At 46.9% G+C, this 23763-nt stretch overlaps 1 protein-coding gene across 3 annotated transcripts in view; it reads left to right on the forward strand.

Annotated features, from left to right (window-relative positions):
• The window catches only part of LOC128840592 (heparan sulfate glucosamine 3-O-sulfotransferase 1-like), a 120051-nt gene that overhangs the window by 41489 nt on the left and 54799 nt on the right, over positions 1 to 23763 (forward strand). The window contains exon 1 of one of the 3 annotated variants that reach the window (XM_054034787.1): positions 14889 to 14908. The exons of the other annotated variants lie outside the window; for them this stretch is intronic. The gene's annotated coding sequence lies outside the window, so the exon portion shown is untranslated. Of the gene's footprint in view, positions 1 to 14888; positions 14909 to 23763 lie in introns of those variants that run through there. 3 annotated transcript variants of the gene reach the window in all.

The raw sequence follows: 23763 nt of genomic DNA on the forward strand, positions 1-23763 counted from the left end.
ATGAATAATGTATACAACAAGTGTCTTGTTAAAAGCTGCTCTGAGAAACCTCTGATGTTTTTACCTCTTCTCATAACTTTGATCTCTGATGAAACTAACTAATATTAACAATTATTTTCTGAATTTCTTGCTGCTTTATAATTCTTCCCAAGCAGAAGTATCAAAGGCTGAAAGGAAATCAGTATTCATATAACCTTATGAAAATACTGTTAGTTTCATTGCAGAATACTAAGCTATGCTTGTGAAACAGAACTTGTTAATAGACAGCACAAAAAATCTGTTCAAATAATACTAAGGACCTAAGCCAAACCTACAAAAGCACAGAATTTCCAAATTGAAGGCTGAACTCCAATCTGTCTACTTCCAACAGTGAGTATTTTTCCATGCTTTCCTCCCCAACTTGCCTTTCACTCCAACCTGAAAATATTCACAATGTTCATCGATAATTTTTGCCGTGTTAGACCTCAGTCCTGGAATAGATGCAAGTGGTAGATCCCTCTGTCTACACAGAGCCCCACTGTGTGGGTGCTGGATTTGGGCCTTCATGTTACTGGACTTCTGCACAATTTTGCTAAATTCTCAGTTTGCAAATAAACTATATTTATAAAGAGGATATCTGGTGCATTGTCTTTAGTGGGGGCCCTGTGTGGTTTTTATTATTATTCATATTTATTACAGTAGTGCCTCCGGCCAATCAAGAATGGGGCCTCATTGTGTTAGGCACTTTACAGAGTAGTAGACACTCCCTGACCTGAAGAGCTTACAATCTGTTTGACAAGACAGACACAGTGGGGGAAGGGATAGAACACATAAGCAGAGTGAACAATGTGATGGCAGCAAATATCATATTAGTTACACAATTTTTGGCGGGGGGTGTTTAGTTAGGAAGGGATCAGCTAAATGGAAAGAAAACAGAAAGGAACAGGGTAGGGGAGAACAAGGTAAGAAAAGCAGGTGTAGAGTGAAGCAGAGGTGAAGAGACAATGAGGGAGGGGGACAGTTGGATGGCACAGGAATCCATCTGCATTCAGCTTACTGCATGAGTGAGGCTTAATGGTGCAAAATTTCTCCATGAACACTGCAATATTTTTTATTATGTATTTAAAGAGGAGGGTGGATTGGAGGCATGATAAATCCCATCTTCTGCTTTAAGACTCTCTGTAACACCTGGGTGAATTAGAGCAGGGTGTGGGGAGGTCTGACATTGTTGAATCTAAATATACAAAATGAAGACTTTGGCAAATACTGCCAAAAAAAAATTGATTTGCTGAAATTTTTAAATTATGTGCTTCTTTTGTGCTCCTCGCCTCGTGTGTGTTCACTTTCTGTGAATTACTCCACATAGTAGGCACTACTCCAATAGTAGTCTCATTTCAGTTCTGCTTCTTTACTCCACAGGGGAGGGAAGTGAGCCTGAGCAGGGGAGGATTCTGTGTTGGTTCTGTTCTACCCCAACCTGACCCACCCCTTACATCATGTGGGAGGTGGTAGCTGGTGAAGGAGACACCTCTACTGGGATTACAACTACAGAATACTTCTCCCTCCACAAAGCGAATTCTCCACTGGCCCTTGATGGCCAAAATCCAGCCCCTTTGCACCCCTTGATCGCACTAGAGAATCTGGTCCAGTGCATGTTGACAGGGTTAGAAAGGAAGAGGGGTTTCGCTTCATTACAAATAGATTGTACCTTATGCTGATACAAGGTTGCAGTTTTCTGAAAACATAGATGTGGAGTAGAAATGTAATTCCATGACTAAATAGCCTCTCCAAAGACAATAGTGTTTGAGAACTAGACAGAGGCTGTTTTTGCATTTACCACAGGTAATGAATCTGATGTTTAAAGAAAACATCTTTATTTACAGGCGCACAGTTACACCTGCTTCTCTCTTCTTACACAGCAGTAGCCAAATTTTTCACTTTTTGAATGCTTCTAGGAATATTTTATAGGCAAATAAATACCAACAGTGTAGAGTGACTTCACAGTGGGTGGGAAAGCGGCAAATAAACATTGTTTGGCTATAAGTATTGAAGATGAACTATGCACAGTAAAAATACTTTCAGATAAAGATCTTGTCCATCTAACTGTATTCTTCAATAGCTGTGTCCACTTAACTGCTCTAAAATAGCCCACGTTGCACAGCTGGTGCCTTAGTAAGGAAAGTTCTTCGTAGTTGGACCTGGATCACATGGGAATTAGGCAATCTGAAAATTGTAAAAGCGCCTGCATCTCCTCTTTCAAAGGAAGTATAAGTGCAGAAAGAAAAGAGTACATGCTTTTGATTTCAGTGTTTCTCTTGCTATTTCTGCAAACAGCTGTGCTTTTAAATTTAGCTTTATGTTATAAATTTCTCACTTTGAGTGAAATTCACTTCTATGCCAAGGACTGGATACCACTCAGGTCCTCACCAATAGGTGCTATTCTGTGTTCACAGATGAAATTTGCTTTTTATCTGTCATTTTATAAACAAATGTACATAAAAACGTGAACAGAGAAAACTGCAGTTCACAGATGGCTTTCCTGTGGTTTTCCTGTTATTTTTTTTTTGCTTGTTTTCTATAGAGCCCACAATGTGCTAGGCACAAATATTAAAAGTGACAGTCTCTGTTGCAAAGAACTCACCATCTGTATGTTCTTTCTTCATTCTGTGTTAGTGTAGTATTTATTACACATGTGGAAGACTAGTGTTTAAGCAAAATTGCTATAAAACTTGCCACCTTATATTAATTTTTGTCCATGGTATAGCATAGATTGGTCTTTTCAGACCAACTCTCTGAAATGCCCAAAGACAGAATGTGTAGCTTGACATACCATTTATAGAAGTTCCCATTAAAGTATTTGGGGTGAATGGATTAATAAGGGAATTACACCAGCCATGTCATTAGGGCTGGAAGATATGAGTGACTCCCCAGGATTGCAAACATGTGGTAGTGCCACTGGGACATGAGTCTTTAAATAGGGGAGATGTAGCAGGGTGGACACCCGCTCCTGCCTGGAAGGGCTGGAAAACAGCCCTGGAGAGGGCTGCAGCTCTAAAAGCTGGGCTGACTGGGGAAGCAGCCGCAGCTGGGCCACACCCCAATCTAGGGTTACCATATTTTCATTTTGAAAAAGGAGGACACTCCATGGGGCCCGGGGCCCGCCCCGGCCCCGCCCCAACTCCGTCCCTTCCCCAAAAGGCCCTGCCCCAACTCTGCCCCCTCCGCTGAATGCTCTGCCCCCTGCTCCTCCCTGCTTCCCGTGAATCAAATGTTCGCGGGAAGCCTGAAACAGGGAGGCAACAGGGAGGCAGCAGGTAAGCTGGGGCTGGGGCGGAGTGCGGCTGAGCAGCCCAGGCCAAGAGGCTCTGGCCCCGGTGTCTCCCGCCCGGCTCTGCTCGGGCCCTGGGGCGCCGGCCCCGGCCCCTGGCTGAGCGCCGGCCCCCGGCCGAGCACCCCCGGCTAAGCACTGCCGGCCCCGGTTCCCGGCCCCCGGCCGAACACCCCCGGGCCAGCGCCGGCCCTCAGCCGAGCACTGCCGGCCCTGGGCCAGCGCCGGCCTGGCCCAACACCCCCGGCTGAGCACCGCCGGCCCTGGGCCAGCGCCGGCTCCCGGCCCAACATCCCCAGCCGAGCACCGCCGGCCCCGGGCCAGCGCCGGCTCCCGGCCCAACATCCCCCGGCACAACACCCCCGGCCCCGGGCTAGGGCCGGTCCAACACCCCCGGCCGAGCACTGCCGGCCCCGGCCCGGCCCCCAGCTCCTGGCAGAGCGGCCCCAGGCCAGCCCCCGGCCGCCAGCCGAGCACTGCCGGCCCCAGCTGAGCGGCCCCAGCCCGGCTCCCGGCCCTGCACCACCAGCCCCGGCTGAGCACCCCCGGCTCCACACTCCTGGCCCCGGACCCCGGCCGAGCCCCACCGGGCCCTCCCTATTTTCCTGGACATGTCCGGCTTTTTGGGATTTCCCCCCAGACGGGGATTTGAGGCCCAAAAAGCCAGACATGTCCTGGAAAATCCGGACGTATGGTAACCCTACCCAATCAGGCCACAGCTGGCCTGTATAAAAAGGCTGGGAGCAAGGAGCTCAAGCAGAGAGTCTCTCTGCATTCAGAGAGAGACGGGCCTGGCTGCAGGGAGCTAGAGGCAAGGTACCTGAGTGGAGCAGGGCTGGGGAAAGGCAGAGAAGCCGAGGAGCTCCAGCCTGGAAAGTCCCAGGCTGCGGCCTAGCAGAAGGCCAACAGGTACTGGGGGTTGCAGAGGGCAGCCCAGGGGTAGGCAAAGGCAGCAGGTCCAAACCCAACCTTGCCAGTGATGAGTAGGCTGATACTGCAGTCTCCCCCAGGGCATGGAGCTAGATGACTGGCAGTAGCCTTATACTGAGGCGAGGTGGGGATAGTGAGTGGGGGTTTCCTGGGGAAAGGAGACCCTGAGAGAAAGGGGTTACTGCCAGAGGGCAGCACCCCAGCTAACAGGAGTCCAGGGAGGGACACGGGGGCCAAGCGGTAGTGGATCACTGGCCTGCAGAGGGCGCTCCAGGCTGGAAATCGAGCTAATTCCCTGAGAGACCAGCAGGAGGGGCCGCAGGGGTGAGTCCGCACCACTACAAGAGGGTTAAATTAGACAGTGAAGTGGTGTTGTACCCAGGCTTCAGGGTCACCTTGCCTTGACCCACACTCTGCCGCTCCAGACACTTGTGCTTGCAGGTATTGGAGGGATGCGCCTAGCGTAGGGTTACCATATGTCCGTATTTTCCCCGGACATGTCCAACTTTTTAGTTGTTAATTGCCGTCCGGGAGGATTTTTTAAATATATAAAAATGTCTGGAAAATACGGATGTATGATAACCCTACCCCCTGCCCCTCTCTCCTCTTGGGGTGTCAGCTCGCTGCAGCCTGCGGATTGTAACCTACCCTCCCTCCCAGTGCTGCTGCAACCCCACGCCCCACAGGTAGGAGCGGTGGCATCTCTGCAGCCAGCTGCGGGGGGGGAGACCCGCGGTCGCTTCTCCCTCCTCTGAGCATCCCCCGCGGCTCTGGCAGAGCCTCAGTTTCCCTCCTCCGCCCCGGCCGTGCAAGGAGCCCCCCCACCAGCGGTCCGTGCAGCCGGGGCTGCCTCCCCCTCCCTCCTCTGCGGAGCCGCTGCCCGGGGGGGACGGTCCCGGCGCAGGGGAAAATTTCTCAGTGCTCAGCGGCGGCTCCCAGGAGCCTGAGCTCCGCCCCCCCAGGAAGGGCCGGTGCTGCAGTGCCTCCTGCAGCTGCCCGGCCTGAGCTGCCGCAGCCTCGCCGGGTCCGGCTGGGAGCGGGATGGAGGCCCCCCTGAGCCCCGTGGAGTGTCCTCTTTTTTTCAATGTTCAATATGGTAACCCTAGCCTAGTGGCAGATTAACCAATGAGTTGACAGGGCCTGTGCCCAAGGGCCCCAGCCAATTGAGGGGCCCCAGAAAAATGGCTGCGCCCTGACCCTGTTCCCTAGCAGAAACGCCGGGAGATGGGGGGGAAAGCCCCAGAGCCCAGACCCTTGCTACGGCCCCAGGTTGGAGGACCTCTCACTCCCCATTACGACCATGGCAACAGGACAAAGCTTCTCTGGTCTTGGAGCCGCAGTGGGGAGGATGGAATGGGGTGGGACCGTGGCTGGAACAGGGGTGGGGCTGCAGGGGGAAGGGGCAGAACGGGGCAGGACTGCAGGCAGAAGGGATGGGGAGGGCCCCCCCCACTTGCTCTGACCCAGGGCCCCATGAAATCTTAATCTGTCTCTGGATGAGCCCTACTCTCTACTTTTCCTCTCTAAAAATATCTAATCACATTTGTGAGGACATTCAATGCAGCTCAACTATACAGGGCACTACTTGAGTAGAAGGGAACTTCTTCAGAAATAAAGGGGACCTCCAAAACTTTCTCTTCCTGTGCAGATGACACCATTCCCAGTGCAGCCACTTCAGAACAAATCTTGGGATGGGACAACATGATGTTTGATTAGAGAAGAACATAGAGAATGGGGGTGAGGAAAGAGAAACCAGGAAAATGGGGTGAGATTTTGACAGGGGAAGTGGATAACAAATAGCTGAAAATAAAGGGATAAGAGCACAGAGGAGGAGAAGCAGAGACAGAAAATCTATATTGTAAGAAATATTTGTCAGTGGTGGGCATGAAAATAGTGCTTCCAGAAAAGCCAATTAAGGTATTGTGAAATGGCTGGAACAATAGGGAACCCTAACTCACCTGATCTAGGGAAAAGTAGGTTGGGGGGGGTTTAAAAATGACAGTGGTGAAAAGTAAGGGTAACATGTTTAAAGTCCATTCTATATGCATCCGAAGAAGTGGGCTGTAGTCCACGAAAGCTTATGCTCTAATAAATTTGTTAGTCTCTAAGGTGCCACAAGTACTCCTGTTCTTCTTTTTGCAGATACAGACTAACACGGCTGCTACTCTGAAACATGTTTAAAGTTGGAGCTGTGCAAACCTGTTTGTGTTATCTCCATATTGGTTGTGAGTTTTAGTTGTTTAGTTGTTTGTTTTTGCTCAGAGCTAAATTCACAGGCTCTGAGGTTTCAACCAGATTTTCCAATACCCTAATCTGATTGCAAACACATAGGCAAGGCTCATGGTGGAGGAGTTTGCTTTCCTCCTGTGGGTTTGCTGGAAGTGGGAATAGGCCTCAGCTCTGATTCAACCAGGAAACTCTGGTGTTAGTGAAAACTAGCTTCCCCTGTGATTTTATTATGCAAGTCAAAATTTAATGATGACAGTTCCTACTTAACTAGGAGAATTAAAGAAGGATTTTATGTTCTAGGCCACACTACTTGTTACATTTTGGTAGACCCTCTTCCAACTGGGATCAGTTATAATGCATTCCTCGCCATATCTATCCTATTTCTTATTTCTGAGAAATCAAATTAAAATGGCTTCTGCTGAGTGGACCTTCTTGTTCCCATGGGGGCAGTTTTTTGGCAGACAGGGATACTGAAGGAATACCATGTGCTATTCCCTAAGATGTGTGCTTTAGCGCTAAATGCACCAAATCCAACACAGTCAGAAGTCCAGCAGTTCACAGATAACCAGACAGTTTCACAAAAAGCTTTGGTAATTTTATGAACTAAAACAAATGTTCTACAGGCTTATTTTTAGGCCTTCAATGATTGCTAAGTCAAATATTTAGCACAGTTCTATTAGAAATACTTCCAACATTAGGGTTACCATATTTCAGCAAGCAAAAAAGAGGACGGGAGGAGCCCCGCCCCTGCCCCTCCCACTTCCCGCCCCCCCAGAACCCCCAACCCTCCCCCCGTTCCTTGTCCCCTGACTGCCCCCTCCTGGGACCCCTGCCCCTAACTGCCCCCCAGGACTCCACCCCCTATCTAAGCCTCCCTGCCTCTTGTCCCCTGACTGCCCCAACCCTTATCCACACCCCCACCCCCAGACAGACCCCTGGGACTCCCACGCCCCATCCAACCACTCCCCACCCCCTGACAGCCACCCCCCCCAGAACTCCCAACCCATCTAAACCCCTCTGCTCCCTGTCCCCTGACTGCTCCGATCCCTCTCCCACTCCTGCCCCCTGACAGCTCCCCCCCAGAACTCCCAACCCCCCACCCCACCCCCGCTCCTTGTCCCCTGACTGCCCCCTCCTGGGACCCCTGCTCCTAACTGCCCTCCAGAACCCCACCCCCTACCTAAGACTCCCTGTGCATTGTCCCCTAACTGCCCCCTCCTAAGACCCCCCCCAACTGCCCCCCAGGACCCGACCCCCTACCTGTACCCTGACTGCCCAAAACTTTCTCCACTCCCCCCAAAAAGCCCCCCCATGAACTCCCGACCCCCCCTTTGTTGACTGCCCCCTCCAGAACCTCCCTGCCCCTTCTCCTGCCCCCTGGCCCCCTTACGCTGCTGCTCAGAACAGGGTGTTGGGCTCTGTGCGAGCCGGACACGTGGCTGCGCTCCCCAGCACAACAAAACCCGGTCCCTGGCCCTGCACAGTGATGCCGGAGCCGGGCTGCAGGGGAGAGCTGCCGGCTCAGAATGCAGGGCGGAGCTCCTCTACAGCTGCTCAGGAGTCCAGCCCGTGACTTCCCTGCAGCCCTCCCAGCCGCTCGCTCTGCTCTGCCGGGGGAGGGGGGAAATCCCGGACATTTTGAGTGCTTTACAAATTCCCCCCGGACGCTATTTTTAGCACAAAAAGGAGGACATGTCCGGGTAAATCCGGACGAATGGTAACCCTATCCAACATGAATTTATATTTCAGACTTTTTCAGGGGGCTCTGAGAACTAGGGTTACCATATTTTGTGCCTCCAAATGGAGGACACTCCACGGGGCCCCGGCCCCGCCCCCAGCCCCGCCCACGCCCCCTCCCCAACTCCGCCCCCTCCCCAAAGTCTCCGCCCCCTCCCCTGCTTCCCGCGAATATTAAATTCGCGGGAAGCCTGAAGCTGGTAAGGGGGGGTGTGGGGGGAGCAGGCGCGGCCCAGGCTGGCCCCCCGGCGGCGCCAGCCTGGGTCGGCTCGGGCCCTGGGGTGCCGGCCCCGGCCGACCACCCCCAGCCCGCCCAGCACTGCCGGCCCCCGGCGGCCCAGCGCACCCCCCCCCGCTATCCCGGACCGGCTCCCGGCCCCGCGGCCCAGCGCACCCCCCGGCGGCCCGGCCCCGCAACCCCGGACCGGCCCGCGGCCCCCGCGCACCCCCGGCTCCCTGCCCAGCCCCGCGGCCCGGCGCACCCCCCCCGCTACCCCGGACCGGCTCCCCGCCCGGCCCCGCGGCCAGGCGCACCCCCCCGCTACCCCGGACCGGCTCCCCGCCCGGCCCCGCGGCCCGGCGCACCCCCCCGCTACCCCGGACCGGCTCCCCGCCCGGCCCCGCGGCCCGGCGCACCCCCCCGCTACCCTGGACCGGCTCCCCGCCCGGCCCCGCGGCCAGGCGCACCCCCCCGCTACCCCGGCCCGGCTCGCGGCCCCGCGCACCCCCCCCGCTACCCCGGCCCGCGGCCTGGCGCACCGCCCGGCTCCCGGCCCGGCACCGCGCCCTCGGCTCCCCGCCCGGCCCCGCACCTGGCCTGGCACCATGCCCCCGGCCCCGCGACCCCGGCCCGGCCCCGCACCGGCCCGGCCAAAGAGGCCCCGCCCGAGCCCTCCATCCCTCCCTCCCGATTTTCCCGGACATGCCCGGCTTTTGGGGATTTCCCCCCGGACGGGGATTTGAACCCCCAAAAGCCGGACATGTCCGGGAAAATCCGGACGTATGGTAACCCTATGAGAACCCTCCATTTCACACCTACATCTGGGACTTGAACTTCCAGCAAATTCAGCTCTTCCACTGATGTCTCTTCTTTCCCCCTCCTCTGAGTAAATAAACAATGTTTATTATTCCCTCTCCCTAATGATAGTGTGTGTGTGAACTGACTCCTATCAACAAATTAACTCTAGGGCAGACTATTCCTTGGTTCAGGCCATCTTGGTAGCAGGAACTATTGACCAAAAGTCCATAATGAATTAATTAACTTTTCTTTTAAAATGCCAAGTATGAATTATTTTTGCTAAAACTGTAGTGAAAACATTATCTACTAGTAGTTTCCCCTAGATCTTTGTAATTTTGTTAGTTAACCAGAAACAACATAGTAAATATTTATCAGCTATGTTCATGCAGTATAAATACAAATAGTAACAGCATATAATAGTTTTTGTTTCATTTATATTCATTTGTTTTAATACACATTCCATGGACAACAACAGTCGTAATCAACAAAATATGCAAAATTGCTATAAGCAATCATGGGATGCTACAAATGCAGCATATAAAATTAACTAAATACTTTTCAGAGATGGAATGGCATATTTATAATTTTTTGTGACACTTGTTCTTGATTAATCATAATACTTTACTAAAGAAACTAATTAGCTAACTACAGTATGTGACATGATGTCCCACATGCCCTAAATTTCCAGCTTGATAATTAAGAATACTAGAATGGGGAACTGGTTGAATGCAAATGATGTTTGAACTTTACCATCTTCATACTCGTTAAAAAAAACAAAACAAATAAAAAACACCTCCAAATCTACCTTTTTGATTGGAAAAAGAATACTGTGCATACACAATGGTGAATATTTAAAGCTCAATATCCATTGAACAATGATTGTTTGTTTGTTTGAGATTATTTTTCAAAGAAAAAACAAAGTAAAGTTTTGCTAAAACCACCTACCTTCAATTGGTTTCATATTGAAACTGAGATTTCCATATTACTTCCAGCTCCATTCTCCACTTTCTTTCAGAGATGCAGTCTCCCGATCCACTTCCAATTATGGTTTATCAGGGAACCAGACCTCCTGTTAATCGATTACCTGCCCTGGGTACCTGCTAAGTTGCAACAAAAGTTAATTTTACAGCATAACTTACCCACCAGGTCCCTGATCTGCTGAGAGGAAAGTTTAAAAACCCACCTCACCCTGGCTAGTCTGGCAGTGAGGAAAAATTCCTTCCTAGCCTCAACAGGCAATGAGCACGATACCCACTGCAAGGCCCCAAAACGTGGTCCCATTATAAACCCAAAGGGGGAGCTTTTCTTCCTGTGCAGAATGGCCCCCAGGCTTCGAGGAAGGTATTACAAACTCTTCCACTAAGTGCAGTGGGAGCTGATAGGTTTTGCTACAGCTTTGTGTCCTACCTGTAAGCTCAGAGTCCTGCTCTTTGCCTCATCAAGACCATGAGGGAGGCTGAATGCCCAAAAAGAAGTGTGCCAGGGGGTGTAAAAGGGGCCACGTGTTTTCTTTCCCCTGATGGTGCAGACCTCTGAGGCCATGGGGCAGAGGCTTCCAGTGATTTCAGTACCCATTGCTATGACTGACCATTTATACAGCATTTTGATTGTTTTATTCCTGAAAGAAAAGAGTTTATTTAGTCTCCATGTTCATCTGTCTGCTCAGATTTTGCCTGGGATTACAAATGTTTGGGGGTATTGCCTAGGGCAGTGGTTCCCAAACTTGTTTCGCCACTTGTGCAGGGAAAGCCCCTGGCAGGCCGGGCTGGTTTGTTTACCTGCCGCGTCCACAGATTCGGCCGATCGCGGCTCCCACTGGCCGCGGTTCGCTGCTCCAGGTCAATGGGAGCTGCTGGAACCACTGGCCTAGGGAATTAGTGAGGCAACTGTCTGGGAATGTTTCAAGTCTGCACTTTCCTTGTACTATGCCATGGTGGCAGGTGAAGACTGCAGATTCTTTCTATATGCCAGTCACTGGCAGCATGCCATCAATGTTCCAGGTCAATTAATGTTTTATTAATTGTAAATATACTCAGAGGCTCAGCCTGGTACATTTTTAAAAATAACAATGACATGAATTATATATCTGTATTTAAGAATTTCAAAGCAATAGTTCACAATGGATATATTAAATCTAGTAGAACCAAAGCAGATGAGCTTTTGTGGCTCTCTTTGGTTAGTTTTACCAGATGAAACTTTTTAATGCACTCTAACTCATTTTGCAAGACTTTTCGTGCCAGGTCTTGACTGTCTTTTTAATCATGAGATCTGGACCATAATTCTTCATTTAAATATATCCCATGGTCTCTCCAAACATTTTTAGCAGCTTAACCTCATATACTGTTTAAAAAAAATTAAAATTAAATCTTTCATATTTTTCCTAATTATCTTCTTGCTATATAGTCTGTCCAGTGGATCTTTATTTTGTTACTAATAGAGAATTTCTATTCAAGCTTTAAAATAAAATATTTATTTTTTAATGATATAATGAGATGATATTGGTCAGCATGATAGGCAGGGCTCTAACCAGAGCAGGGCAAGCGGGGCAGCCACCCAGGACACAAAGCCACAGGGGTGGAAAAAGGGGGCCAGAGATGACGCTGGGGAAGGGCACGGGGGGGGGGGGTCACATTACCACCACCCCCGATTTTTTTTTTTTTTTGGTTGCGTCCCCACCCTTAACCCAAACAGGCAGGGTGGCCCACTGAGGTAAGTCATGGGGTGGAGGTGGCACTCCCTTCCTGAGCCCCACTGTGTGGGGCTGGCTGGACCCAGCCTTCCCAAACATTACTCCAGGGTGTATCCCACAGTTGGAAAACCTCTGTGGGGTGGTCACATGTCCCCCTAGAACCTTTACATTGTTCCCCAACCCACTATCAACAGTTATGTGTTGCTTCTGAATGGGGCAGAAAAATTATGGGGGAAAAAAAACAGTACGGGGTGCAATTATGCTTGCTCGCTCCAGGTGCTAAAATGCCTAGTTGTGGCTTTGATGATAGGCAGGGATCGCAACGTATCCGCAGCTTATCTGCTGTCAAGTGTTTTGTAGGCATCACAACAAAGGAGAATTTTGAGAAGGGTGTTGAAGCAGGATAATGAGGTTGCTTTGTGGACATTTATGGGGAGCTCCTCCCAAGGATGAGAGGCAGCACAAGAGAAAGTGGAGGCTGGTATCATGGGCCAGTAAGAGTCAACATTTCAATAGTGAACGTGAGATGATAAGGCAGGGATAGGCTTTCAAGGGTCTTGAAAGTGAAGACAAGCAAGTGAAGACAGAGCAGGCCTTTGGCTAAAAGTTGTGTTTGATAGCTTCAGAATCTTTGAACTTTTCTTTCTTTACAGAATTGACTGTGTTAACACTAAAGTTCCAGGAGAAAAAACTCCTTCCGTGTACTATGTTACAGTTCAGCAAATAAAGTCACCCAATGTGTGCGTTAAGCTCTTACAGATTTTCTTAAGTTGCAGTCACTATAGAATCCAAACAATCTATTTACAGACTGGGGCCTTCAGAGGGTACATCTGATATTTTTTTCTCTTTTGTGCATAGAGTTGAAATTTTCCCCTTGAGTGGCTACTGCCATGCTTAATTAACAAGCACCTCATGAGAGAAACTGCTTCTCCACCAACTGTGACCAGCAGGTATAGACAAGAAAGCCATGTAAACTCTACAAACGTTAGCTAGTGTGCTTAAAACAGCAGGAAAAAAATGTGCTCAGTGTCCCAGAGTTATTCAGCTTTATATATTGGACAACAGCTTTTACTGGAGATGTGGGTGCAGGACTGGTGAGTGTGCTAAAATGTATTGCTAATGCTCTAGCTGTTTTTTATAAGAAAATCCTATCAGTGCTGTATAGTCAATACTTAAAACTATATGGATTAAAAATAATTTCTTGGAAAGAACCCTAAAAAATAAAGAAGTGTCCATTTAAACATTTTCTGATCATCTGGTAATTTTTCACCTCTTTTTTTAGACATTAGCACTGAAGCCTTGGAACTGTCCCATAACAGCAAGGTTCTTCACTGCCTACCACTATTGAAATTTCAACTGAAAACTTTCTCAGAGACAAAAAAAAAAAGTCTTGTTTCTTATGGTAGAAGCACTAGAATCCAATAGTGCTTAAATAGAATGAACTGTGCCTGTAAATAAACTTCAGCTGATAAATGTAAAATTATGCTGATTTTTATATGGTTTGTACAGAATAAAATCTACATACTAATGACAGACAAAAAGCAACACATCTTATATTTCCAAACTGTGTTTATTAAGATAGTCTTGTTCTGTACCTACTTAAATCCTAATTTATGTTGGAGACAAAATTCTGTGAGTGATGAGGGTGCAGAGCTGTACCATAGTGTGGGCCTGATTTGAAGAAACAGGCATTAGGTGTCTCAGGTTTGGCCCTTACAAAAGGAGGTAGCCAAAATTATTCGACACTTCTGAAAAAGTTGGCCTAAATTTCCATCTTATCAGAGTCTTGAAATCTAATTCAAAGGTATTTCTAAATGCTCTTAAAGAAGACTATGATCTTGATCCTTCATGGTACTAAGCACTCTAGCTCATCAAGCAAGCATTTAAACATGTGCTTAACTTTAAGCATATGAGTAATTCCACTAAGTTCTTTGGACTACCAACACACGTAAAGTTAAGCATGAGGCCGTAGTGCTTAGAACTTGCAGGATCCAGCCCCAAATGTCAGACATAACTTTTTCTAGGCCAAAATATTCTAATCCTTGATTTCAGAAGATATACAAGCCAAAGAAGAGATGTCAGGAAATACACTATGATGTAGAAATATCTTTGTATATTTTTTCATATGACAGCTTGTTAAGGAATGAATTTTACTGGAACAAAATAATGCCCCAACTCAGGAAAGCACTTCAGGACTTAAGTATTTGCTTTTGACCTCAATAGAACTTAAGCATTTACTTAATTTTAAGCATATGCATAAGAGCTGTCCTCCTGAATGTTTGCCTAACTGTGGTTCAAAGTTAGGTAGAAACAGAAATTGCTTTAGATTACTATCTCAAAACAGCACTATTCAGGGATATGTGTTTTAGATTTTTGTTATTCATTTTAACCTTTTTTTTATTTGGTTCTACTCATAATATTGGGTAATAATTATTCATGCTGAATAACATTTTCAGTTCAACACCCTCTTCTATATTCTTAGCATCAGCATCCTACAAGAGAATATTATAGTGTACTTTTAAACAGCATGAACAGTCCCATAAGCAGTATGATGTTCTTTATAAAGATGCAAATTACTGACATTTTAATACTATCAAACAAAGACTACACTCTGACATTTTAAGAGGGAAGCCATTGAATAACTCGTATTGTTTCTATCTACTAAAGTACATTGAATCTTTTATTATTATTAGAGATGGCCTTCATTTTTAGGCAAGCTTTATTTTTATGATAGACTACTATATTTAATAGCTCTTTTCTTTAGTTGTATTTGTTTGGTGCATCTCAGTCTTTTATAGCTGATACATTTAGGCATATTTACCAATGAACCATGTTCAGTAATTTACTGCTAATTAATTAGATGCAAAATTTGAATTGCATTACTTGAAATAATACAATAGTTTTAATTTAGGAAAGTGTGTAATCCTATTTAATTAACAGCAAATGAACTTTAATTAGTTTTTTTTTTTTCAATGCAGGTGAGGATTTCTTGCATAGGGTAAGTGAAGAAGCAATCTACAAAGATTTGTTTTTCTTAGTGTTAATTATAGTGTGAATAAAAGTTGAACCTTCCAAGTGTCCCATTTATATTTGGCAGAAATGTTGATCAGGTTTAAAGAGCTTCAGAACTGAAGAAAGTATCTGAGTTCGGGCAGGAGGATTACAGAAATCCCTGTGGGGATTTATTATACAATTTCCCAGAAGATGTTTAAAGACATGCTATTTAATCCTTTCCCCCTCCCCTGCACCCTGCAACCAGGAAAACCCAGTTACTGAATTAGAGCAAATCTGTTTCCCAACTATACAGTTGGTGTAGCAAAAAGTATAGTATACCCCTGGGAGTCTAAAGAAAATTACACATACAACTATTTTCTGTAGTATTTATCTTCAGGTCTTTATGATTTGTGATTCAAAATCCAGAGATCGGTTTCAATATTCTTATGCTAATATACAGTCAGTTTCAGCTTTATGAAAAGCAAGGTTCATTGTCTGAAAAGCCCTGTACAAGAAATATTATAGAATTCATACAGAAACAAAATGATCAGAACATAAATTCATAAAGTTTCTTACATTACTGGGAACATTATACAAAAGTTCTGAGTAAGACTGGAACATCAAACAAGGGGTTGAATATAAGGAAAGCTCTGTACCTTGGATGAGTAGAGGGCAGAAGCAAAAGTAAATTCCCTTTGTTAAAGACTAACATTCAAATCCTCTAATGGGCCTAATTCTGAGGTGAAATGCTGGCCTCAATGAAGTCAATGGCAAAGCTTCCATTAATTTTGGTGCGGCTAAGATTTCACTCCTGTTGTATTGACTGCATCGTCCAAAAACACAAGCAGCATGAAGCAAAGTTCTATGGTGTCTGGGGGGCACAGGAGGGGATAAAACCTCTCCCTGCTCTGGGGTGGTTGTTGCAGCCTTGGGCATCAGGAGACTGCATAACTACATCATTACTTCTCATAGGGGCTGGCTAGTGAAGCCTGTGAGTCAGGGGAGTCCACCATGTGGAGCGTGAACTGGATCTGGCTCACTTGGTACATTTATTTGGCCCACAAAGAGTATTTTGATGTTCCTAGCCCTCATGGTTGAGAACAATATTTTTCACATGTGAACCAAGAGTAAACTGATTCAGTGATGTTTTCAGAGTCTGTGGCCAGCTTCAAACAATGGCAGAAGGGTGAGCTCTTCTGTACCCTGTTAATCTCATTGGAGTGTTAACTCACTGATGACACTTCAATGTCTGTTTTCTGCCCAGCTCTAACACAATTTCTCTCCCATGAAAAAATGATATTTTTTTGTAACATTTTCATTGCAAAATGGGACAAAGGTCAAAAATTCAAAATTTTTCACCAGAGGAAACATTCTGAAAAATTCTTTCAGGTGAACAAAAACAGAATTATTGGACTTTTTCCTGGTCACCATACTTCCAAGGCACTTTCCTCCCCAGGCTGCCTGACTCCCCATGAGGTGTCTGTCAAAAGTGTCAAATCAGCATTTTTGAAGCTGAAATTTTGCATGGTGCATGTGTGGCGCAAGCTGAACTTTTTGGAAAGTTTCTGCTAAAAATGGTTCAGCTGTTTCCAAGAATGAGGTTAGGAAAAAGGTAGCTCATGTTAAAAAATGCTTACACCTGTTTAATTCAGAAGCTCTAGCCTCCATACTTTTGAAGGGGATGTGTGGGGGTGAAGGTGCCTGTGCCCTAAAGAAACATAGAGACTGAGGACTCCTCCTGGGTTAAATTCCAGGATCTGTAGGGGTATGTGCTCCAGTGTAAAGATCCCCTGAGGTCTAATTTTTAAGCCCAACCTGACCTGAGCCTGAGAGTGTTGAGAAAAATCGTATTTGACACGATCCATCCAAACCCAACACTTGTTATCGGGTCCCATGAGGCTCTGGGTGGTTGAAGGTTCTAGTCAGAATACTTTTTGCTGTACTGTAGCAGTGGGGGGACCTCTGAGAGCAGTCATCCCTCCCCCTTTCCTTGGCGGTGGAAGTGGGTCTTTCCCCTTTGGCTGCACCAGGTGGAGGAGAAAGGGTCTTGAATCCTTTGAGTCCCCAGTCCTGGGCCACCACTGCAGCTGGGACACTGTAGCTCACCACTCACACGAGGTGATGGAGTTTGCCCCAGAAGACAGCCCCCTACCAGGCAGCTGGTGGGGCCTGACACCTGGCAGCAGGGAACTAGGGAGCAGGATGCCCTGGCTGCCACAGGCCTTGGGAGTGAAGGGATCAGGCTGGCTCACTCACTTTGGGAGGCAGCAAGGCCTCCAGGTCTGCGTGGCTGGGAAGACTGCCCAGACTTGCACACACAGCGAGTGCTGGAGAGGCTGGCACCCACCTCCGTCTCTGCCAGCCATGGCTCCTTGGCTCACTCTGTAGCCTCAGATTCATGGAGTTTTTTGGTTTATTAATCTTATATCAGAAACTTTTAGGCTCTGCGAAAATTATACCTTTTCAGTCTGTGGGACCTGTCAGGCATAGCAGCAGTTAAATGGAACCACTTTGCTCATCTTTCACCATGAAATCATTTAAGATGAAGAGACCCCTAGGGAATTATGCTAGTCCATTTCCCTGTATCGTAGAGGGACTGATTTCATTAGTTCTGAAAGATCCCTAATAGATGGCTGTTTTGGCCAGTCTTGAATACCTTGAATGATGATGATCTTTCTTAAACGGCTTGTAAATTTCAGCCAAAACCTCCACTGGTTTGATTAACAAGAGGGCTTCAACCAATCAGTATAGGGAAATGCAGCTGTTTTTCCTACAAACCTTGTTCAACTAACTAACCACTGTAAACTGATTTTCCTCCCAAACAGGCTGGGTCAGTATAAAGGAGGTGAATCTCTCCTCTAGAGCCAGGCTCTTCACCTTTACTTTACGTGAGCGCAGTCAATAGTCGCTTGTTCTGCCTATCAGCTATATTGTTTAGTTATACCATGGGTTTAATTAATGCTGCAGAAAAGTTATTGGCCAAAATGAGGGATAGAAAACATTGATATTCCTTTCCAGCTTTCACCTATGGTATGTGCCAGAAATGTATGGCATAAGGAAAAGATTGGTGAAATAGATTCCATTCTAGAAAACCTGAAAGTGATGATAGATGTAAATAATCATTTATCTCTTTAATGCTCAACAATATATCTAGTATGTCTGAGAAACTTGCTTCTGAAATGCAGCCAACATCTCAAGAAAGTTAATGAAAGTTCGGTTGAAAGCTACTGCTAAGGAACTTGTATGTTTCAACTGATGTGAGGGTATCTAAAAAGTTCCTTTGAAATGCTTTGAAATGAACACCTCCATTTAGGTGAATGGAAGCCATTACGGTTGCTGTCTATTTTTATGACTGATCATGCTTTAATTTATTCCCTGAATCTTTTCACACGACTGTTTTCTGTAGTTTGTCAAATACCAACTGCTGTCATTTGTTGTTAAATTGTATTAAATATTTTGGAATGTAGTTTGTATAAGACTATAAAGAAGAGTTGTATTGTACATATCACTGTCTGACTTACTGGGACAATGCTGCAATGGCTACTATGGAGAAGTCTACTTAGCAGGAATAACTACAAATGGTGCTGGTCAAAAACATTTAATCAAAACTGTTTATTGACAAAAAAATTGGGTTTTCAACTAAATGAAAAGTGTCTAATTTTTTTGATGAAATATCAGAATTTTACATGGAAAGCATTTTGCTCAAAAAAATTAAACCTCAGTTTTCAATATTTTGATGAAAAGTCAGAATTTTCCATGGAAGCAAAACTCCATTTTTCTGACCAGTTCTAATTACCCATGGGTTTTGTTTTCTTTAAATGAAAACTTTGTTTGCTTTTTCATATAGCATCATTTTTTTTAATCAAATGCAGAAAGGACCCATATTCCGGGATGCATGATTTACTTATCTTATTTCCCACTGGCCTTGATATTAAGGTCTTGGTTTCTTTAAAGGGCATGTAATACTTTAACTTTCTCCATTAATTTGCTGCTACTTTATACCTTCTGTCTCCTCACTACATCTTTAGTCTGTGAACCACAGTCATCACGGCAGGCTCTTTTAGTGTCCTTTTGAGGCGTTCTAAAAGTCAGTAGATCTTGCTTGTGCTTTCACTATAAATCATGAACTATATATTTTAATAATAAAGTTTCTGGTCTTCCCAATATTTATGACTAGTTAGTGAAATATGAAAAGCTTTGCTTTGAGCGGTGATATGAAAGCTCTGCTAAGCCGTTCAGAAACAGAGACCCCTGAGAAGACAATAAGGAACAAATAAATCCTAACCTATTAAGAAAGTCATGCTTTAGTTGCTGATATCTTGATTTAAATAAAAGAGCACTGAATTCAAAAAAATTTAATGAAGAGGGTATTGAGTCACTGATGGAAAATTAATGTTCATATATGCCATTCCCAAGTATTGTGATCAGAGAAATAGTCTTACACATTCAATTCAATTTCACTTTAACTTCTTATAAATCTACTTTATTTTTATAATGGATACTTGCTTACTTAAGAACATTTTTACTTTCTTGTATTCCAAAATCCTTTACTGCCTTATCTATTACTTGGATATTTTGTTTTGTTTTTTTGCTTTTGGATAAATCCTCAATGATATTCCGTGACACAGTTCCACAAATTAATTGAGCATCACTAAAGAAGCATTTCATTTTATCTTTTTTTTTTATCTTATTTTTTTACCTTTCCATTTCACTGAGTGTCCATTTGTTTAGGACTTGTGAGAGGGTAATAGATGTACCAATTTTCTCTCACTAACATAGATTATTTTGTCTCTCTTTCTAAATTAAGCAGTACCAGTCTTTTGAATCTCTCCTGGCATGAAAATGTCTCTATGCCTGTAATCTTTGTCACCTACTTCTGAACCTCTTCTATTTCTACTATATTTTCTTGAGATAAATTGACCAGAACTGAGCACAGTATTCTCAGTCAGTCTGGACCCTTAACTTACAAAATGACATAATAGCTCTGATATTTTCCGTCCCATTGCTTTTGCATACTAATGATTTGTTTGCCCTTTGACCACCACTGTGCATTGAGCTGAATTTTTCATTGAACTTTCCACAAATAAACTTATTGTTGGGACTCTCTAAGGAGCCAAAGGGAATTAGGTGCCATCTCCTATTGAAATTCACATTCAGTAGGAATTAGGCACAGTAACTCCCATTAGGGTATGTCTACATTTCAAAAGAAGACCCATGACAGCAAGCTTCAGAGCCCAGATCAGCTGACTTGGGCTCACAAGGATCACACTAAGGGGCTAAAAATAGCAGTGTAGGCTGGACCTAGACCTGAGACTCACTCCCCTCTCCACGTTTTGGAGCATGGGCTCTGAAACCCGTGAAGGGAGTGGATCTTGAGCCTGGCTCCAGCCTGAGCCAACAAAGCTATTTTCAGTTCTTTAGTGCAAGCCCAAGTCAGATGACCCAGGCTCTGAGACCTGCTACTGCGGGTCTTTTTTGCAATGTAGACGTACCATTAGGTTCTTCTTCGAGAGATGTCCCTGTGAGTGCTCCACTCCAGGTGCTGGTGTGTCCCTGCGTCTTCGCTCTGAGATTTTTACAGCAGTACTTGTACCAGTCCCGCATGTGCAGAGCCTGTCCCGCCCCCCCGTTCTGAGTGTACTTTAATAGTGCGTGACCGGTCTCCTCAGTTCCTTCTCTACCGTCCCCAGCCTGAGACAGAGCTCAGCCGACTCATTAGAGAATTTCTTCTCTCCCCTGTTCAACATTTTCCCCTCTTAGTTTAGCTTACCAGTATTAGTTAGGTACCCTTTTCCCTTCTCTTCTTTTCTCTTTAAAAAACAAAACAAAACAAAAAACAACCAAAAAAACACTTTTTGTTCCTGTCACCACAGCCGCTTCTCCAGGTTTTAAGCGCTGCTCTAACTGTAAAGATGCTATTCCTCTTTCAGATGGCCACTCTAAATGTATTAAATGTTTGGGGGAGTCCCACATCCCGCAAAAATGTGCCCACTGCAGCAAGTTGAAATCCAGGGCATGCAAAGACAGGGAGCTGTGGTTAAAACTACTCCTGCTGCAAAAATCTCCCAGACCAGCCTCAGACCTGGGCTCTGACTCTGCTGTACACCGCAGCCCCCTCGCTTCAAAGAGACAAACGAAAACTTCAAAAAAACATCAGTCTCTCTCACTCATAAAGGATATTCGCAGGGACATGCCTTCTCCGGGTACTGCTTCCCTCCCTGCACTCCCCCGGCTGAGTACCTTTGATGCGCTGAGCTCCTCCGGTGCCACGTGAAACGCGCCTGTGGCTGCGGCGGTTGCACTGACCTCCAGAACCGAGGCTTCAGGCTTTCAGTTGCCTGCCTCTCACACGGCACCGTTCAGCACCACAATGGAATCATAGAATCATAGAATATCAGGGTTGGAAGGGACCTCAAGAGGTCATCTAGTCCAACCCCCTGCTCAAAGCAGGACCAGTTCCCAACTAAATCATCCCAGCCAGGGCTTTGTCAAGCCGGGCCTTAAAAACCTCCAAGGAAGGAGATTTTTACAAAGCCGTACTGAGGCATACTAGCCTGCCTGACCCCCCGCCCCCTCCCCCAGGCTCCTCTCACTCTCCTGGCACCGTCAGCCTTTGAGCTAGCCAGCAGTGACAGAACACTCAGGACACTGGTGCAGAAGAATCCCTCCTCACAACAAATTCCTCTCGCTCAGCCCTCCCCTCACAGAGGCACTACGGCAAGCAATTCACACACTAAGGGACCTCCTGGTGTCACCTCTACTTAACACCTACTTCTGGCCAGACACTGAGGCAAGGTCCGCACAGCTTTGCTCCAGTGATGAGGAATCTGGGTTGCAGGGAGAATTTTCACCTTATCAGATCTCCTGTCCACAGACCCCAATCAAGAGAGGTCATAGAAAAGCTGCCTTATCCTACTCCGAGGGTCCTGCCCCATGGTGCGTGAACCCCTGGATGGCACCACCCATGCCCTTCCCACCACAGTGGCAATATTGGGCTCCATGGGCTCCTTATACCACACTCGTTATACCACTGCAGCTCGGTACCACCAGCTGACGACCCTGCCACTGACTCCCAACCCAAGGCAGCCCTGTCACAACCACAAGAGCAAGCACGGCCTGCCTCTAACCTGGTAGAACCAGTTGTTCCGCCTGATGAAGCATTGTTTCCTCCTCCCCCGACGCCTTCAGACGACTTCTCAAAATTTCAAGACCTGTTAAAAAGAGTTGCTAATAAGCTATGAACAGAGGTGAAAGTAAGCCAGTACGCCCCAGTATGGCGTACCGGCAAGGCCCAGCTTCCCCAGGCAGCAATTTAAAGGGCCTGGGGCTCCCAGCAGTGGCTGGTGCCCCAGGCCCTTTAAATTGCCGCCAGAGCCCCGCTGCCGGAGCCCTGGGGAAGCAGCAACAGGGCTCCGGGGGTTTTTTAAAGGGCCGGGGCTCCCGCTGCCTCTACTGCCCTGGGCCCTTTAAATAGCTTCCAGAGCCCCGCCGCCGCTACCCCAGGCCTATTTAAAGGGCCCAGGGCAGTAAAGGCAGGGGAGCCCCAAGCCCTTTAAATAGCCTCCGGAACCCTGCTGCCAGAACCCTGGGGTAGTAGCGGCAGCCGGGGGCTCTGGCAACGGTTTAAAGGGCCTGGGGAGGTAGCGATGGCTGAGCCCTGGGCCCTTTAAACAGCTGCCGGAGCCCCCGGCTGCTGCTGCTACCCCGGTGGGGGAGGGCACTTAGCGGTACAGAGTGGGCTGGGGCTGGCTCTGACCCCCATCCCCGCCCCTTCCGCCTGAAGCCCTGCCCCTTCCGGGGTCCAGAGTCGGCCCCAACCCAGCCCCGTACCAGTAAGTCCCTATTTCTACTTTCACCCCTGGCTACGAATTAACCTGGAGGAAGTCCCTGAACAGCAGCATTAGCAAACCGACATCCTAGAGCCCTCTTCTTCTTCTTCTAGAATTACATTACCTATCACCACAGCCCTTTTAGAACCTGCCAAGGCCATTTGGCAAACCCTGGCTGCAAGCCTGCCTACCTGTAAGAGAGCGGACAGAAAGTACTTTATTTCTTCCAAGGGCTTGGAATTCCTGTTTACTCACCCAGCGCCAAACTCGCTGGTAGTAGACGCAGTTAACCAAAAGAACAAACACCAGTTTCCCCGCTCCACCCCTTCCGACAAGGACAGTAAGCGATTAGATCTGCTCGGACATAAGGTATACGCTTCTTCCACATTGCAGTTTCGCATTGCTAATTATACAGCTGTTCTAGCAAAGTATGACCACAAAAATTACAATAAATTCATGGACTTTATTGATCACATTCCAGAAGAAAAGAAACAACAATTTACAGCCATAGTTTCCAAGGGACAAATCATCTCCCGCACTACTCTTCAAGTTGCCCTTGATAGGCCAATACTACTGCACGGTCCACTGCCACAGCAGTCGTGATGCGCCAAGGGTCATGGCTCTCATCCTCTTCCTTTCCCCAGGAGGTCCAGAGTACCACTGAGGATCTCCCCTTCGACGGTGACAAATTGTTCGCCTCCCCTACAAATGATGTACTCCACTCCAGGAAGGACTCCAGGGCAACTCTCCGGTCTCTACGACCAGAAGGCAACAATATAGATATCAGCCTTACCAGTGACCACGCTACCCCACAAACACCCAGAAATTCCATAGATCTCACAAGCAACAGCAACAACAGCAACGCCAGAGATCTAGATACCAACGCTACCATCCCAACTCCTCGGCAGCATCTCAACCCCTTCCTACCAATAAGCAAATTTGAAGCCTTGGTCAAGGGTATAAAAAACAATATTCCCACTTCAGTGCTTACACCGCCTGCCACTATTTTTGGTCACTGCCTACACCCATT

Source organism: Malaclemys terrapin, chromosome 7 (genome assembly GCF_027887155.1).
Source record: "Malaclemys terrapin pileata isolate rMalTer1 chromosome 7, rMalTer1.hap1, whole genome shotgun sequence".
NCBI classification, from domain to species: domain Eukaryota; kingdom Metazoa; phylum Chordata; order Testudines; family Emydidae; genus Malaclemys; species Malaclemys terrapin.